Source organism: Cervus canadensis, chromosome 15 (assembly GCF_019320065.1).
Source record: "Cervus canadensis isolate Bull #8, Minnesota chromosome 15, ASM1932006v1, whole genome shotgun sequence".
NCBI lineage: Eukaryota > Metazoa > Chordata > Mammalia > Artiodactyla > Cervidae > Cervus > Cervus canadensis.
The window spans coordinates 9,224,757-9,243,193 of record NC_057400.1 but is presented as its reverse complement, the minus strand read 5'-3'; the positions used below and the strand labels follow the sequence as shown (position 1 = coordinate 9,243,193).

Sequence of the window (18,437 nt, the reverse complement as noted above, 5' to 3'; positions counted from 1 at the left end):
TTCCCTTGTGGCTCAGCTGGTAAAGAATCAACCCACAATGCAGGATACCTGGGTGTGACCTCTGGGTTGGGAAGATCCCCTGGAGAAGGGAAAGGCTACCCCACTCAAGTATACTAGCCTGGAAAATTCCATGGAGAGTCCGTGGGCGGAGTAGCAAAGAGCCGGACACAACTTTCACTTTCACTTTTACCACTAGGTTAAAAAAACCCAGCCCCTCAGCAAGAAGCAATCCCCTGGCACTTTTGTATGCAAGCAAGAGAGATTTTAAAGTACACCCATATTTCTAGAACCAGAGGTCTCTACAGAGCAATCAGCTCACATTCAGGGAAGCACAGCCCAGCCCCACCTTTTTAAGGTAATTCAGATAAGGCTCGAACACCAATAACACAGTTGGAAGGAACTATTGGCAAAGCCTTTGAGAATCCTCTAATGAGAGTGAGTCAAGCAGACTACTACCGTGAAACGAGACAGAAGCAAACTGCATTGATTCTTCTAAGATGCTTGCCGTACATCAGTTTAGAAGGCATAGTCCTAAATGGGTCAAATAATTAATTCTTTCCTCAATTTTAAAAGAGAATGTCAGGTCTCTCACAGTTATAAAATAATTTGAAAGTAGAAAACTGTATATCTTTGGCCTGTGACATGCACATATTTTGTTATTAATTTTACATTGTTTTTATCACTGACTCCTTTTACAGTTATCCAATTCTCATTTCAGTATTACTGTTTTATCCTTTTAGCATCATCCATTCGTCTATCATTCTAGTGAATGTCATTGTATCATCAGCCTGAAATAATTCCCTTCATTAGTCTTTAGCATGCTATTTACCTGGCATTGTATTAGTGTTTTATGTGTATTAGCACATTCAACCTTCAAAGTAAACCTCAGTAGGTCATAACCACATTATTGTAAAGAAGAAACTCGAGCCTTAAGTGAATTAAATGACTTGCCCAAAATTGCACAGTTGTCAGGTAGAGAAGAGGGGGGACTGGTTGGGGGTTGTCATCTCCAAAGCCATCTTCAAAGCCCTTCATTTACCCATTATCCAGCCCTACCCACCATGAGGCTCTACTGATGACTCAGAAGACATAACTGAGATCCTCTGAGGATTCATCCTGAAGGACACTTAACCCAGTGTGATGGCCTCAGATAATAATGCTGCCCATTGACTCCAGCCACGAAAATCTTCCAGAACCTGCAGTGTCCATAATTACCGAGCTTATCACCGCACTATTTGCTGCTTTTGCAGGGCAACAGTAGATAAGGGAAAACATTTTAGAGGAGAATAAAACGCACACTTTTAAAAAGGCAAGAAGTGCAGTTGATAAAAATGTAATTACCTGTTTCTTTGTGGAACATGTTTGTAGAGTATAATCTCTAGTTTTGCTGTTTTTATTGTTGCCAAAAATAAAAGGTATTTAGGAAAACTATTGTTAAATTTTCCTCTGGGTTTTGTCAAGCAATTTTGCATTACAATTAATTGATTTTTTTTTTTTAAAGACACTGAAGTGTTTTAAGACATGTACAGAAGACTCATGAAACTCTGGCTTTTGGTATCCCGTTCCATACTAGGAGATTATGTTCTATAATTAGAAGAGTGATACATTATTCACTGTCATACTCTGTGAGATCCCTCAAGAAAAGATCTCGCACCTATCACATATTTCAGGTTACTGTTCTATTTTGTGGCTTGGCTTCTCCAGAGGCTCAGCGGTAAAGAACCCGCCTGCCAGTGCAGGAGACGCCGAAAACGTGGGTTTGATCCCCAGGTCAGGAAGATCCCCTAGAGAAGGAAATGGCAACCCACTCCAGTATTCTTGCTGGGAAAATCCCATGAACACAGAAGCCTGGAGGGTTACAGTCTGTGGGGTCACAAAGAGACATCACTGAGCACAAACATACATTTGTTTCAGCTATTTTGCTGTTATTACAATCAGTATCATATGTGATGTTTGTGAAACCATACCTTTGAAAGAGAAAGTGGAGCAAAGCAAAAATAAAACAACGTACACGTATTTTTCTCCACTCTTTCAGATCTGGTCTGTGGGACTTCCTTCTTCATACTATTTTTCTCTATTTTTTCTGTCATTCTTGTATAAGTTTGAAAAATTCTCTACTTCTAGACTCCCAGTTTTTGTTCATAATATAACTATTCAGTCTCAATCAAGAGTCAAAACTGTCGACTATACTTAATAGCAAAGTTGCTTCCTCATTCAGGAGGGGGGTCAAGGCCACATCCTCCATTTCCCCACCTAAAGCATCTGGCCCTTTCCTCAGTTGAAAAGTCACCTCTGCTTCCTCCAGTGGGGCAAGAAGGAGAATTCAAGAGCAGGAAAGGATGGCCTCCAGCTGTGGCAGAGGGTGAAGGCTGATTCTTTCTTTTGGGGGTTCTTTCGCACAGGTTTAGCAGAACCCGGTGGTCGGCGTCCCCTCCTCCAACCGGCTGCTTTGAATTCACTCCAGCCCCGCCCCTGCAGCACCCCAGACACAGCCTGGCTCTGTCAGGTCCTAACACCCCTAAAAGTAGCTAACTTGCACAAAGTCCCTCTAGGTCAACTTTTGGCTCTGACTTTATCTCATCCATCCTTGTCCTGCAAACTCCAGAAGCATAGCCTACTCTCAAAGCAGCCAGCTCTCCTGCTGGCCATAGTGTCTCACCTTCAGACTTCCTGCTCTCGATCCAGCAGTCTCTGGGCCCCCTTGTGGTCCCCAGATGAAGATGTCTAGCTCTCTGCATGGCCCCTCTGAGGCCCCTCTAACTAGGTAGAAGTGAAAGGGTGGTCCCCACCTCCCCTTCCCCATCAGGGCAAGGAAAAAAACATGCTACAACATTTTGACAACTTCCTCAAAGAAGTCCTCTCTCTTGACTTTCCAGCTTCTCCTTCACATAAACAGATTAGGCTGCAATAACCAATTAACCCCCAAATGTAAGTAGCTTAGCAAAACTATTCTTCTCTCAGGGGAAGCCTATGGGAAATCCAAAAGTCCTGTGAGAGCTGCTACTCATCAGATGATCCCAAATCCCAGGGAACTTCAGTTTTGTGGATTAGCCACAACACCAAGTCTAGGGAAGAGAATGCATGTGGAAGCCATACCCATTAGACCTGAGGGGACGGTTACTGACCATGAAGGGTCCCACGTGGCTCAGTACACACTCACACACATCCACATAGCACCATTTATGCTAGACCCAGCTGGTTCACACTATTCCCAGCTCCTCCTCCCTTCCCAGACAGAAGCTGCCTTTAGGTGCAAAGGAGATTACTTTGCAAATCAACAGCAAGGTAGGTGCTAATATCTGAGTTTCTACCTATCAGGCATTTTGGTTAATCACTCTTCTACCTTATACTCATAGGTCCTTTGTTGAACTAGAGCCTCATTCCTACTCTAATCTGCATGAATTTCTCATTAAATTTCAGGTCTCAGACACACTTATTTCATTTAACAAACCTACTTTAAACAGAAACCATCAAGCAGGATCTGTGCTAGGTACTAGAAACAAAAATGAGCATGAGACAATCTTTATTCTTCAAGGCTTTATGCTGTATTGGGGGAGACAGAATATGCAAATAAAACAAAAAAAATGTTGGATGGGGTTCCTACTTAACCCTTTAGAACTTCCAGTGTATTGGGGATCATGACCTCTAGAAGAAAACAAAGTTCAGAGGCACTGGCTACAGATAAAGCATGTGAGAAGAAGGTAGGCAGGGAGGGAAGCATGTGTAGGAGGTATGGCAGATGTCACTTAAAGTTAACCCAGCAGACAGTCCTCTCCATCCTCCTGCTTGGAAGCAGAGATGCCTTGATCACAGAAAAGAAGCATGGTCCTTCCTCCTCCTCAAGTATGGTCTTGAGGTGGGCACAGTTCTGGCCAAAGATTCGTAAGGTGAAGTCCATCACAGGAGGCTTTCATTTGTAGGATAAAAAGATCCCTAAGAAAAAAGCTTTTGGTAACATTCTTCTTGGGGGCAATGCTATCACATGGTACCCTGGAGTTGGAGCACCCATTTTGTAGCCATCAGGTATAAATTGAAAAAGAATCAATGCAACGTGGCACATCATGAAGCTATAGAGTCTGGGTCCCAGCTGAAACTGTTGTAATTGAAGACCTTGGCACTGCCAGCCAATAGTTTCTTTGTAAGTTAATAGTGAACATCTTCATAAATCAGGCCAATCTTGAGTGTCTGTTCAGTTCAGTTTAGTTCAGTCACTCAGTCATGTCCAACTCTTTGCGACCCCATGAACCACAGCATTCCAGGCCTCCCTCTCCATGACCAACTGCCAGAGTTCACCCAAATTCATGTCCATTGAGTCAGTGATGCCATTCAACCATCTCATACTCTGTTGTCCCCTTCTCCTCCTGCCCTCAATTTTTCCCAGCATCAGGGTCTTTTCAAATGAGTTGCTCTTCATAAGAGGTGGTCAAAGTATTGGAGTTTCAGCTTCAACATTAGTCCTTCCAATGAACACCCAGGACTGATCTCCTTTAGGATGGACTGGTTGGATCTCCTTGCAGTCCAAGGGACTCCCAAGAGTCTTCTCCAACACCACAGTTCAAAAGCATCAATTCTTCAGTGCTCAGCTTTCTTCACAGTCCAACTCTCACATCCATACATGACCAGTGGAAAAACCATAGCCTTGACTAGACGGACATTTGTTGGCAAAGTAATGTCTCTGCTTTTTAATATGCTGTCTAGGTTGGTCATAACTTTCCTTCCAAGGAGTAAGCATCTTTTAATTTCATGGCTGCAGTCACCATCTGCGGTGATTTTGGAACCCAGAAAAATTAAGTCAGCCACTGTTTCCACTGTTTCCCCATCTATTTGCCATGAAGTGATGGGACTGGATTCCATGATCTTAGTTTTTTGAATGTTGAGCTTTAAGCCAACTTTTTCACTCTCCTCTTGCCCTTTCATCAAGAGGCTCTTTAGTTCTTCACTTTCTGCCATAAGGGTGGTGTCATCTGCATATCTGAGGTTATTGATATTTCTCCCGACAATCTTCATTGCAGCTTGTGCTTCATCCAGCTCACCGTTTCTCATGATGTACTCTGCATATAAGTTAAATAAGCAGGGTGACAGTATACAGCCTTGATGTATTCCTTTTCCTATTTGGAACCAGTCTGTTGTTCCATGTTCAGTTCTAACTGTTGCTTCCTGACCTGCATACAGGTTTCTCAAGAGGTGGGTCAGGTGGTCTGGTATTCCCATCTCTTTCAGAATTTTCCACAGTTTATGGTGATCCACACAGTCAAAGACTTTGACATAGTCAATAAAGCAGAAATAGATGTTTTTTCCAGAACTCTCTTGCTTTTTCGATGATCCAGCGGATATTGGCAATTCGATCTCTGGTTCCTCTGCCTTTTCTAAAGCCAGCTTGCACATCTGGAAGTTCATGGTTCACGTATTGCTGAAGCCTGGCTTGGAGAATTTTGAGCATTACTTTACTAGCATGTGAGATGAGTGCAATTGTGCAGTAGTTTGAGCATTCTTTGGCACTGCCTTTCTTTGGGATTGGAAGGATAACTGACCTTTCCCAGTCCTGTGACCCCTGCTGTGTTTTCCAAATTTGCTGACATATTGAGTGCAGCACATTTACAGCATCATCTTCTAGGATTTGAAATAACTCAACTGTAATTCCATCACCTCCACTAGCTTTGTTCATAGCGATGTAGTGATACTTCCTAAGGCCCACTTGACTTCACATCCCAGGACGTCTGGCTCTAGGTGAGTGATCACACCATCATGATTATCTGGGTCATGAAGATCTTTTTTTGTACACTTCTTCTGTGTGTTCTTGCCACCTCTTCTTAATATCTTCTGCTTCTGTTAGGTCCATACCATTTCTGTCCTTTATTGAGCCCATCTTTGCATAAAATGGTCCCTTGCTATGTCTAATTTTCTTGAAGAGATCTCTAGTCTTTCCCATTCTATTGTTTTCCTCTATTTCTTTGCATTTATCACTGAGGAAGGCCTTCTTATCTCTCCTTGCTATCCTTTGGAACTCTGCATTCAAATGGGTATATCTTTCCTTCTCTCCCCTGCTTTTTGCTTCTCTTCTTTCACAGCTATATGTAAGGCCTCCTCAGACAGCCACTTTGATTTTTTGCATTTCTCTTTCTTGGGGATGGTCTTGATCCCTGTCTCCTGTACAATGTCACAAACCTCTGTCCATAGTTCATCAGTCACTCTGTCTATCAGATCTAGTCCCTAAGTCTATTTCTCACTTCCACTGTATAATCATAAGGGATTTGATTTAGGTCATACCTGAAAGGTCTAGTGGTTTTCCCCACTTTCTTCAATTTAAGTCTGAATTTGGCAATAAGGAACTCATGATCTGAGCCACAGTCAGCTCCTGGTCTTGATTTTGCTGATTGTATAGTGCTTCTGCATGGTTGACTGCAAAGAATATAATCAATCTGATTTCGGTGTTGGCCATCTGGTGATGTCCATGTGTAGAGTCTTCTCTTGTGTTGTTGGAAGAGGATGTTTGCTATGACCAGTGCATTCTCTTGGCAAAACTCTATTAGCCTTTGCCCTGCTTCATTCAGTACTCCAAGATCAAATTTGCCTGTTACTCCAGGTGTGTCTTGACTTCCTACTTTTGCATTCCAGTCCCCTATAATGAAAAGGGCATCTTTTTTGGGTGTTAGTTCTAGAAGGTCTTGTAGGTCTTCATAGAACTGTTCAACTGCAGCTTCTTCAGCATTACTGGTCGGGGCATAGACTTGGATTATTGGGATATTGTATGGTTTGCCTTGGAAATGAACAGAGATCATTCTGTCGCTTTTGAGATTTCATCCAAGTACTGCATTTCAGACTGTTTTGTTGACTATGATGGCTACTCCATTTTTTCTAAGGGATTCCTGCCCACAATAGTAGATATAATGGTCATCTGAGTTAAATTCACTCATTCCAGTCCATTTTAGTTCTCTGATTCCTAGAATGTCAATTCTGAAACTGAAGTTTCTGCTTTTGAAACTGAGTGCCTGTTACCTGCTGCCAAAAGCATCCTGACTCAGAGGGGGCAGAAAAAGTCTTAAGTACTTCTCACAATAATTCTGTAGGGTTGTTCTTGTTCAATCGCTCAGCCATGTCTGAGTCTCTGTGAACGCATGGACTGCAGCATGCCAGGCTTCCCCGTCCTTCACTGTCTCCCGAAGTTTGCTCAAACTCATGTCCATTGAGTCAGTGACGCCATCCAACCATCTCATTCTCTGTTGTCCCCTTCTCCTCCTGTCTTCTATCTTTCCCAGCATCAGGGTCTTTTCTAATGAGTCGACTCTTCGCATCAGGTGGCCAAAGTATTGGAGCTTCAGTTTCAGCATCAATCCTTCTAATGAATATTCAGGATTGATTTCCTTTAGGAATGACTGATTTGATCTCCTTGCAGTCCCAGGGACTCTCAAGAGTCTTCTCCAACACCACAACTCAAAAGCATCAATTCTTTGGTTCTCAGCCTTCTTTGTGGTCCAGTTCTCACATCCATACATGACTACTGGAAAAACCATAGTTTTGACTAGATGAAACTTTGTTGACAAAGTAATGTCTCTGCTTTTTAATACATCATCTAGGTTTGTCATAGTTTTTCTTCCAAGGAGCAAGTGTCTTTTAATTTTGTGGCTGCAGTCACTATCTGCAGTGATTTTGGAGCCCAAGAAAATAAAGTCTGTCACTGTTTCCACTGTTTCCCCATCTATTTGCCATGAAGTGTTGGGACCAGATGCTATGATCTTAGTTTTTTGAATGTTGAGTTTGAAGCCAGCTTTTTCACTCTCCTCTTTCACCTTAATTCTATAGGATATGAAATACTATTATCCCCACTTTACAGATAAGTAAGCTAAGACAGATCATTTAAATCATTGTCTCAAAATCTCAAAAATTATAAGTAAATGCCCAAATGGAGATTTGACCATGGGCCTAGTTCTAAGCTTATTCTCTTCTTGTTAACTATGAAATCTTATTACCACACATACACACAAAAAGGGCAGGGTTCATTACCACAAAATTATTTGCACAATAACCAGTAGTCAAGAAAATGGGTACAAAAGTCTACTGCGAAGCAATTTGAATCTATTCTCTCAAGTTCAGCAAAAATTTAATGAAGGTCTTTTCTGGATTAGGCACTGGGCTACAGAAATGTCCTCACCCAGGACCTTGCTAATGGTTTGAGAAAAACATCAACCTTATATTCCGTAATAACTTTAGCCTGAATCAATATGATGTCAGAGTTCAGCGGGCAACCAGGTGATTCGATCATGTGTCTAGAGGCAAAATATCTAGAAAACAGAAAACTGGGACTCTTCATGAGTGTGGAAAGACAATAGAGTATGAAAAAGTCAATTCATCATTGGACTGTCCTCAAAGTCCACATGTTTGATGCCATGTAGGCCAAACACTAGAACCAGTGGTAATAGGAACTTCCCTGGTGGTCCAGTGGTTGGAATTTCACCTTCCAATGCAGGGAGTGCATGTTCAGTCCCTAGTTGGTGAGCTAAGATCCCACATGCCTCGTGGCCAAAAAACCAAAACATGAAACAGAAGCAATGTTGCAACAAATTCAATAGCAACTTCAAAAATGGTCCACATCATTTAAAAAAAAAAAAAAAAAAAACCAGTGATGATATCCTTCATCTCCTCTTAGTTGACTGCTGTGGTGCTTTATTTCCTTTTATCACTACATACTTCCCCCATGGCTCAGAGAAGGCGAAGCTACCATAAACTCACCTTTAGGATCCCTAATTCTGAACCTTATGTCACTCTTCTTGGTGCTGCTAAATTTGTGTCCTGAGCTCCCAGAATCCTTTGCACTGGTGTTGACCCTACTTTCAAATCTTGTGGAGTCAAGGTCCAGAGAATTAGGCACTGTCTTTCCCAGGTGGAGCTAGTGGTAAGGAACCCACCTGCCAATGCAGAGGACGTAAGAAATGCAGGTTTGATCCCGGTTGAGAACATGGCAACCCACTCCAGTATTCTTGCCTGGAGAATCCCATGGACAAAGGAGCCTGGTGGGCTACAGTCCCTGAGATCACAAAGAGTCAGACATGAGTGAAGCGACTTAGTATGCACGATTGACTGCAGGCTTGCAAGCTGGCTAAGTATCCAGGGGTTTATAGCTCTTTAATCTCATCTGCAGGGGAGGCAACAGTGAGAGTCTTGTGCGTAGCTCCAGGTGTAGTTTATGAGAAATGCTGCAAATAGGTAGAATAATAATAATAGCAAACATTTATTGGAAGGTGGCCTTATTATAACTCCACTTTTTATCCAAGACACCAGGAAAAAAAAATCTACTTTGTGTCATATTCTCAGAAGTTCAGCTTGCTCTTAATTTCTGTTCTCTGTCTCTCTTTACCTTCTCCTTCTCTCTCTCAGTTCAAATGGGGGAAGCACTGATGACTATCAGTTTCCGAGTTGAGGAAAGCCTCTACGAGAACTCCACAAGACCTAGCCTGCTCGACATTTTCATCGTTGATTTGAACACTGACAACAAAGCGTGCTCACCAAGTACTCAAACTGAAGCAAAACATTTTAAGAAGACTCTGATGCTAATGCCTGATTTCAAAACTATAAGATAGTCAAATGCCACGTCCTGTACTTAGCATCAAATGTCAGTTTCCCAATGTTTAAATGAGTATCTGGTTGAAAGCTGAATCTATATTTAAAGATTGGAATTTTTTGTTTTGTGTTGCATTGATTTATATTATATGTTTTTCTTTAATTTCACAGACAGAGTTAATGGGGAACTTCAATGTACCAGCTCTTCATTGGACACACATGAAGTTCTACTCACTGTGATGCCAAAAGTTCAGCCTATCTGTATGCAGGTGCTGAGTGAAATCTCAGAGAGTTTTAATGAAGTAGAAAAGGGCAGGTTTAATGCTTAGCTGGGCTTCCCAAGTGGTGCTAGTGCTAAAGAACCCTCCTACCAGTGCAGGAGACATAAAAGGTGCAAGTTCGATCCCTGGATTGGGAAGATCCCCTGGAAAAGGGCATGGCACTCCGGTATTCTTACCTGGAGAACCCCATGGACAGAGGAGCCTGGTGGGCTACAGTCCATAGGGTGGCAAAGAGTCAGACATGACTGAAGTGACTTAGCACATGTGCAATGCTTAACCAGTCAAAGGAGGACACAGCAGGTTAGTGACCTCAAAACCGTGTGTCCCAACTTGGAGAAGATAGAAGTTTTATAGCAATTTTTCAAAGAGCGAGTGATCAATTCACGGACATTCTTCTGTTGGGTTGGTGGTGAGGTATATAAGAGTCAACATCAACTTTCAGGTCTAATTGGTCTGTGGTCTACATGCTTGTGGGCAGCATACCATTCCTAATCATGATTAAATTCTCCCACCTGGAGGGGATTTCAGTATCTGCAAAATAGCTCAAAGATGTTGTTGCATGTATCCATTGATGGGGATACAGGACCTTGTCCAAAGGTGGCTCTTGACTTTTTGTGTCTCCTTGGTCTCCCATTCCTTCCCTTCCTTAACTAACATCAGATTGAATCTGCCCGTTGGAATTCAGGGAAGGTCATGGAGGGCTGAACAAAGGCTGTTTCCTATAATCAAAGAAATGAGGGACATGGAAAGGTCTTGGGTCTCGAAGCCCAACAGGGCCTGCATGGTATCAACTGTATTTATTGCAGTAGGCAGAATATGAAAGTGAATGTGAAAATGAAGTCGCTCAGTCATGTCCAACTCTTTGAGACCCCATGGAGTATAACCTATCAGGCTCCTCCATCCATGGGTTTTTCCAGGCAAGAGTGCTGGAGTGGATTGCCATTTCCTTCTCCAAGGCAGAATACAGTGGCCCCTAAAGATGCCCACATCCTAATCCCCAGAATTTATGAATATATTATGTTCAATGGCAGGAGAGAATTAAGGTTGCTATTCCGCTAACCTTAAAATGAAGAGATTACTCCAGATTATCTGGGTGAGCCCTCTGTACAGTACACAGCGTCCTTTAAATGTGAAAGAAGGAGGCAAAGGTTAGAGTCTGGGAGGGATTTGAAAATGCTGTGCTGCCATCAGTGAAGATGGAGGAAGAGGCCACAAGCCCAGGAATGCAGGCAGGTGAGGGAGCTCATCTCACAGAGCCTCAGAAGGAACACAGACCTCCTGTACCTTGATTTTAGCCCAGTAAGACCCATTTTGAACATCCGTCCTCCATAACTGTAAGATTTAAAGATCTGTCTTGTTTGCAGATAATTTGCTACAGCAGCAAGACAAGCTATACAGCTAAATTCCCTTTTACATGTTTTTCTTATTTGCTCTTCACTACAGCCGAAGCTTTTGTCTCCATTTTACAAGTGAGAAATTGAGATTCAAAGAAGTTAAATGACTTGCCTAGGGGCATAAAGCTATTCGGTGACAGAGTTCAGACCTGAGTCTGCCTGACTACAGATTCCAGAATCTTTACTACACTCTGCTCCACGTCAGTGGTTAACACATGTTTGGCGGCAGACTCCTCATCCCAAAGTGAGTATAGGAAGGAGTGAATATAGCAAGGAGTAACTTTTTAAAATAAAATTAGAATAGAAAATGAAGAGATATGGAGAAATAAGAAGAGACGAAAGGAGAGATGAGAGGCGAGGAAACTAGAAAGAAAAGTACACTGCAGATGCTATGGGTAAGTGTTTTCTAAGACAATTTTAGGTATATTTTAGATGGATGTTTGTGCAATAAGTAAAATGTATTTCTTACTGTGTTTCAAGTGGAAAAAAAATTGAATTTTGAAAGACACCACCCTACAACATGTGCCTGGAGAGAAAGGGAAAATACAGCCCAGCTCCTACCCTGGGAATATACATAATCTAAACAGAGACTCATAATAAATCACTGGAACGAAACAGCTGGGTCTGTCACAACCTGCCAGGGAATCACAGCCAACGTGATGGGATTACATCATCCTGACTTCCCGCTGGGGTCCATAGAGGCCCTTCAGGAGCCCACACACAACATGTAAAAAAATGGAATTTACTATTTGACCACAACACTGCTATTCGTCCCTAGTCTGCAGTTGCAGTTAACAGCATCACCATCACAGGCTTCTTCAAAATGGAAATAATATCATCTGTCCTTTCATCTCATCTCTCACCAAGACCACAAGACTCTGCTTCCTATATCCCCAAGTCACCCCTTTCTGTCCATTCCTAGTCCCATGGCCTTGAGAAACTCCACCTCCCTGCTGGACCCCTGAGACTCCCCCGAGCCTGTCCCCCTGGCCCCAGCCCCTCCGTCCCCAGCCCACACTGCAGTTCACAGCTGTGGATCTTTCCCCCCATGTCTCCTCCCTCCTTGCAGCCCTGCCTGGCTCCTCCCTTGCAAGGCATTTTGCACTTTCAACATTTGGACCCATTTCCAGCCACTTCCCCTAGTTTGCAGTCTCTACAGCCTGCCTATAACCCAGCTCCCTGAAGGTCCCCATGTAGACCATCAATTTTCATACCTTGCAAACTTTGTACTTAACTGCTTTCTGTCCCAGGAATGATGTTCTTTCCACTTTTTGTCTAGGAAAACCCTCCATCTAGCAAAGCTGGAAACAACTTATCTGACTCCCTTAGGCAAAAGAAATCGTGTCCTCTGCTGAGCCCCATGGCTGCATGAGCACATTTCTTTTACAGCATTAATCCAAATGTATTCCGTTTCCCTCTCCGGGGCAGGGCTCACAACATAGCAGTATTTTCATCCCAACTCTTAGCTCAGGGACCAGGGAATGGTGGGTCTTTCCAAAGAATAAATAAATAATTGTTGGAATGGAGCTCCAGACCTTGATATCTGTCTACCTCGTCTGGATTTCCTTCTAGCTGTCTCCCATGCCCCACCTTCAGAAGTAGACTCTGTATCCCCGAGCCCCCCCCCCCACACACACACCCCCCGAGCTAAATATCTGGTCAACCTGCTCATCATCACTCTCTCCTTATCTCAGCAACAAGCCAGCATTAAATTGCCTCTGACATTTAATGACTTACCTCATCTTTATTTTCAACATCACCCCTCCGTGTGTCAACCATCATCTCCCGTCTGTCGCTGCTGAAACAGTTTTTTCATTACTCCATCTACACTCACATTTACCCATCCCACACTCCAATCTGACCTACTAACTGAAACCATTGTAAATGAGAGAGATCTGATCATGTCACTGTCCTAATTATCACCCTTCATTCTAAATCTTGAGAATGAAGTTCAGGTTTTTCAGTATTCTTTCTTTCTTCCTTCCTTTCTTTCTTTCTGGCACACAACGCCCTGCTCAGCCTAACCCCTGACAACTTCTCCAGGGACTCTCTGCCTGTCTGGCCACATCAGCTTTCTCATAGTCACACCTTTCCTTCAGGGTTCCCATGGAGCTTACTCTGCTCAGCATGTGAATGATGAGCAGGACTGGCTCCATCAGAGAGGACATCATTTTTGCCTCGGCTTCACTGACGCTTCCTCCCAAAGCACCGTGAGATTTCCTTCTTAACATTTAACAAATCTTCAGTTTTGTTTGAATGTGTGTTTGGCTGACGTCTGTCTACTAGGCTCTAAGCTTGTTAAAGGCTGGAACCATACCTATCTGATTCTTCCTTCTCTCCATCCCAGTTCCCAGTCTGGCTCACTGTAAGGGCCAAATCTAACATTTGATTGAGAAAAGAATTTTATCAGTGATGTTGGCTGTTCTACAGAGCACCAGTTTAAAAAAAAAAAATCCCCAGGGCCCTGGCAGGGGTCAGAAGGAGTCAGAGCAGGTGAACTCAGGACTCTATGCCCCACTTTGACCAGAGAAAATGTGAGTGGGTCTGATTTAGATGCTGGGTCTCCACAGAGGAGTCTATTGTGAAAATTAGCATTCTACTGGTAAGGTGTATCTATCTATTTATCTATTTATGTATCTATGTATGTATCTATCTACCTATGTATCTATCTATTTTAAAAGATAGAACATGGAGGAAAGGGGCTGATAACACAGAGCAAGCATGAGAAAATTTGAAAGATGATAGACTGGCTGCATCTTGATTGTGGCCGTAGTTACACAACTGTGTGCATCTGTCAAAATTCATAGAATGTGCTGAATTTTACAGTGTGTGATTTTTTAAAGCAAATAAAAGGAAAGATTTGATTACATTTAGACGTTATTTCCAGACTCACAAGACAGAAGGAATTTCATATTATGACCCAAAAAATGTATGTTACACACATACACAGAACTTAAGACCCTGGAATTAGATTTTCTGTCCATTTCCAAATATGAGGCTCACTTGAATACAAGGCATGCAGGCATTTTTTCCCAGTGAGGAGATCAAAAAATTGTTTCAGGCTTACTTCAATAAGTCAACTCTTAGAGCAAATTACATTGCCAAATGATTACAACATTTAGTTTGTTAAATTAGTTACAAGCAAATATTTAAAATCACATGTTATATACAATAACACTGATTTAGAGATATTGCTTTCTTCACTTACACATTTTATGAAACAGCTTTCTTGGAGCTCTTCACATACATTGCTGACAACAGAACGTCTGCTGTCAACAAAGCCCGGTTTTGAGCCGCATAACACTAAACACGGTTCTTCAAAACACATCATCTCTACTCCCATAATATTGTTTAAAAAATAGCATTTTGTAAATAAACATAATTTCACTGATTTGATTTTTGTTAGCTTTGTAGTTAAATTCCTGACTTCCTTAAAGCAAGGCTTCTCAGCTGTGGCATGACTGACATTCGGGCTGGATAATTCTTAATTGTGGGGGCCTGGCCTGCTCATGGCAGGATGTTTAGCAGCATCCTTGGCCCCTCTCCCTAGGGGGCAATAGCACACACAGCTCCCATCAGTCATGACAATCAAAAGCGGCTCCAGAAGTCTGCTCAAAATTATGTGGCAGCCTGGATGGGAGGGGAGTTTGGGTGAGAATGGACACTGTACATGTATGGCTGAATCCTTTCACTATTCACCTGAAACTGGTCACAGCATCGTTAATTGTCTATACCCCAATACAAAATAAAAAGTTTTTTTAAAAAAAAAAGTCTCCAAAAATTTCCAAATATTTCCTGGGAGGCAAAATCACCCCCAGATAAGAACCACTGCCAGAGTAACCTCTTCCTGTAGTGCTATATTACATTTTTTTTTTTTAATTTTTTTTTCATTTATTTTTATTAGTTGGAGGCTAATTACTTTACAATATTGTAGTGGGTTTTGTCATACATTGACATGAATCAGCCATGGATTTACATGTATTCCCCATCCCGATCCCCCCTCCCACCTCCCTCCCCACCCCATCCCTCTGAGTCTTCCCAGTGCACCAGCCCCGAGCACTTGTCTCATGCATCCAACCTGGGCTGGTGATCTGTTTCACTATAGATAGTATACATGTTTCAATGCTGTTCTCACGAAACATCCCACCCTCGCCTTCTCCCACAGAGTCCAAAAGTCTGTTCTGTACATCTGTGTCTCTTTTTCTGTTTTAAAAATATGGAACGCTTCATGAATTTGCGTGTCATCCTTGCGCAGGGGCCATGCCAATCTTCTCTGTATCGTTCCAATTTTAGTATATGTGCTGCCGAAGCGAGCACTACATTATTTTAAAATTATTTTTTATAACAACCTCAGTGTTTTGAATCGCAAGGTCAAATACCCAGAAACCATTACTAAATTTTTCAGAAATTCCTTTCCTTCCTCTTTTACCGATTCTATTATTTAAATCATAAATCTTTGATGCTATTCAAAGTAGCATCAACTAAAGTATTTAAATTATCTCCAAGCTTATTTGTCTTCAAATATAAAATAATTTTTGCTTCTTTGAGGATTATACTGGGGAAAACCTCATCTGAGATGCAGGCACATAGGATAACCCAGCCTAATCTCATCTACAATATTCTCACAAGTGATCATCTAGTCTTTGCTGGAATACTTTAAGTGAAAGAAGTCTCAGTACATTACCAATTCTAATGGAACAGTTCCTCCTTATAGTGAGCTCAGATCTCCCTGCTCTGAACTCCTGGACATCAGACCAAATTCTGGACCAAGGCTGCCCCTTTGCAATATGGCATCATTTCCGATACGTCAAGACAACAAATGCAGTCTCACTTTAGTCATTTCAGGGTATAGAGTACCAGGCTCTTTTGGCTCATGAGATATGTTTTCTCAGTATGATATTATCCTAGGCTTTGTCAATGGCTTAGAATGAGCCTGGTGTGAGTCTGATCAAGACAGAGAGAAGGGGGCTTTGGTCATCTATGCTCTGGACACTTTACAGGCCAGAACTGTCAGCTTTCAGATAAAAGGGTCATGCCATTTTATAATGTTTAGCTTAGGAACTATAAAAAGTCACATAAACTGCACACAAATAACTATTTCATCTTCCATTAAGTAAACCAAAGAACAATAGTAAATGCTCTTTTGAACTCAATTTTTCCCAATAAAGAGAGATGTTTTAGTAAAATTAAAGGGTCACAGGAGAAAATGACCAGGTACTGTCTAGAGAGCCCCATCCTTCTATAAACAGAAGGAGAAAGAAAAAGAGAGCAAGAGACTAAAAAACACAAAAATAACAGTCTCTTGTTAATAATAGTCTTATTTAGGCTTTATTGAGTGGTTCACTGTGACCCTCAGATTCTTTACTTGTGTGACTGCACAAAACCAATCCTGTTCCACTGGTTTCAGAAGAAAAATTGCACTGCTGTGAGAATCAGATGCAATAATCCTCTGTATCCTTTAACTACGGAGCTTGAAAAATAAATAAATAAAGCTTGATTTCTGCTAAACCTTAGAGGAATAACTATCCAGACCTGTTTCTCCTAATGCTTTATCCCAGACAGTGCAGAGTTATATGATTGAGATTCAAAGCCACCCACTAAGAGGATCAGTAACACAGAAGAGTAGGTACAGAAAAAGTATATCTTATAATGATGTGCCACTAAACTGAAAGAAGTCTGATGACTCAACTTTTCTCTCTGGCCTTCCAGTTCTCATTCCTCCAAGAGTCAAGACACCCAATAAATGCAGACTGACTCACAGCCCTTGATAAGGATGCTTCAAAAACATCATTGCTAGCCTTAGCCATATGCATGCATATTCAGTTGCTTCAGTCACGTCCGACACTGTATGATTCCATGGACTGTAGTCTGCCAGGCTCCTCTGTCCTTGGGATTCTCCAAGTTAGAATACTGGAGTAGGTTGCCGTGCCCTTCTTCGAGGGATCTTCCCAACCCAGAGATCGAACCGGCATCTCCTATGTCTCCTGCATTGACAGACGTGTTCTTTACCACTAGCGCCACCTGGGAAGCCAGTCTTAGCCACACCAAGATGTAAGCTGAAAGGGTTTTTGAGGACCTCTCCTTCCAATCCCTGGTATCTTTTCGGGAAAGTAGCCAATGCCCTCCAGTTACTTCCCCTGTGGGATGTGATGAAAATGGGCCTTTGGAAACAAACCCTGGCTTTGGATTACTGCCAACCCCTTTTCCTCTTGAAGACTTACCTGGTACATGGTTCAGTTCCCCACAAGCCCAGCTAAACACTTGGATGGAAGTCATGTTAATACTGGTCAACAGCAGATGTTCCCTGGTTAACAGGCAGCTCCATTTTAGATGGGTGCTTTAACTCAAAGGAATGACTAATAGGGGCAGTTCAAATCAGAAGGCAGTCCCAGGAAGCAGACGATCTGGACCATGCCTTCTGCTTTTCTCTGAGTAGGTGACCCTTTGCTCTTCACTGGGAAGCTGAGGGTGAGGACTGTTTGTTTGCTTTGGGTTGTGGATTCCTTTTAACAACCCATGAGCCCTTTAGTTTAGGATCTTATTACCTCAGTTATTTCTTCAAGTGTTCAAATTATCGACCACTTCATCTGAACTGGTAGATAAGCCTAATTCTCACATGTGCAGCAGCAGGAAAAGGGCAGAGGCTAAGAACCACCTAATCTGACCATCGGAGTTTTAATTTCCTCCACTGGGGAGCAGAGGAGGTGATGAAGCTATGAGCAAGACACATGCAGCCTGTAAACAGCCATCCTGCCTGCTCCTGAGCAGAGATCCAATACCAATTTAGTCTTATCTGTCTAGAAAATCATTATTTGAAGACCTGAAAAGGTTAAGAGAGTTCCAGTTTTCACTCCTTGTACTTTCATCTGCAGCACAAAGAGAGGAGGGAATCTGACAAGCATGGAGCTAATTTGCTTTCCTCAAGCACCCAAAGGGAAAAAATATTCAGATTGTCTTTACCAGGGTCAAACAGAAATCAGAATTCATGGCAGATTCTGTCCCTCTCTGTTCCAGGAAATCAGCAGCCTTCAAGATAAAATAAATGTGATAAGTCCTGGGTGGAGAATAATACAATATGTGAAAAAGCCAGCTGGGCTTGTTCCTTAATTATTCTAAGAGCAATTCTTAAAGCACCTACTGTGTGCCAAGCATTACAAGTCATGGCCCTCAAGGAGCTCACAGCCTAAGGAGATTCGATAAGTAATCA

General features: G+C 42.2%; 1 non-coding gene across 1 annotated transcript; it reads right to left on the bottom strand.

Annotated features, from left to right (window-relative positions):
• Positions 1 to 15,440: 15,440 nt before the first annotated feature.
• Positions 15,441 to 15,547, bottom strand: LOC122454121. Its single transcript, XR_006273330.1, has one exon. It is a non-coding gene; the product is annotated as a U6 spliceosomal RNA (small nuclear RNA).
• Between the last annotated feature and the right edge of the window lie 2,890 nt (positions 15,548 to 18,437).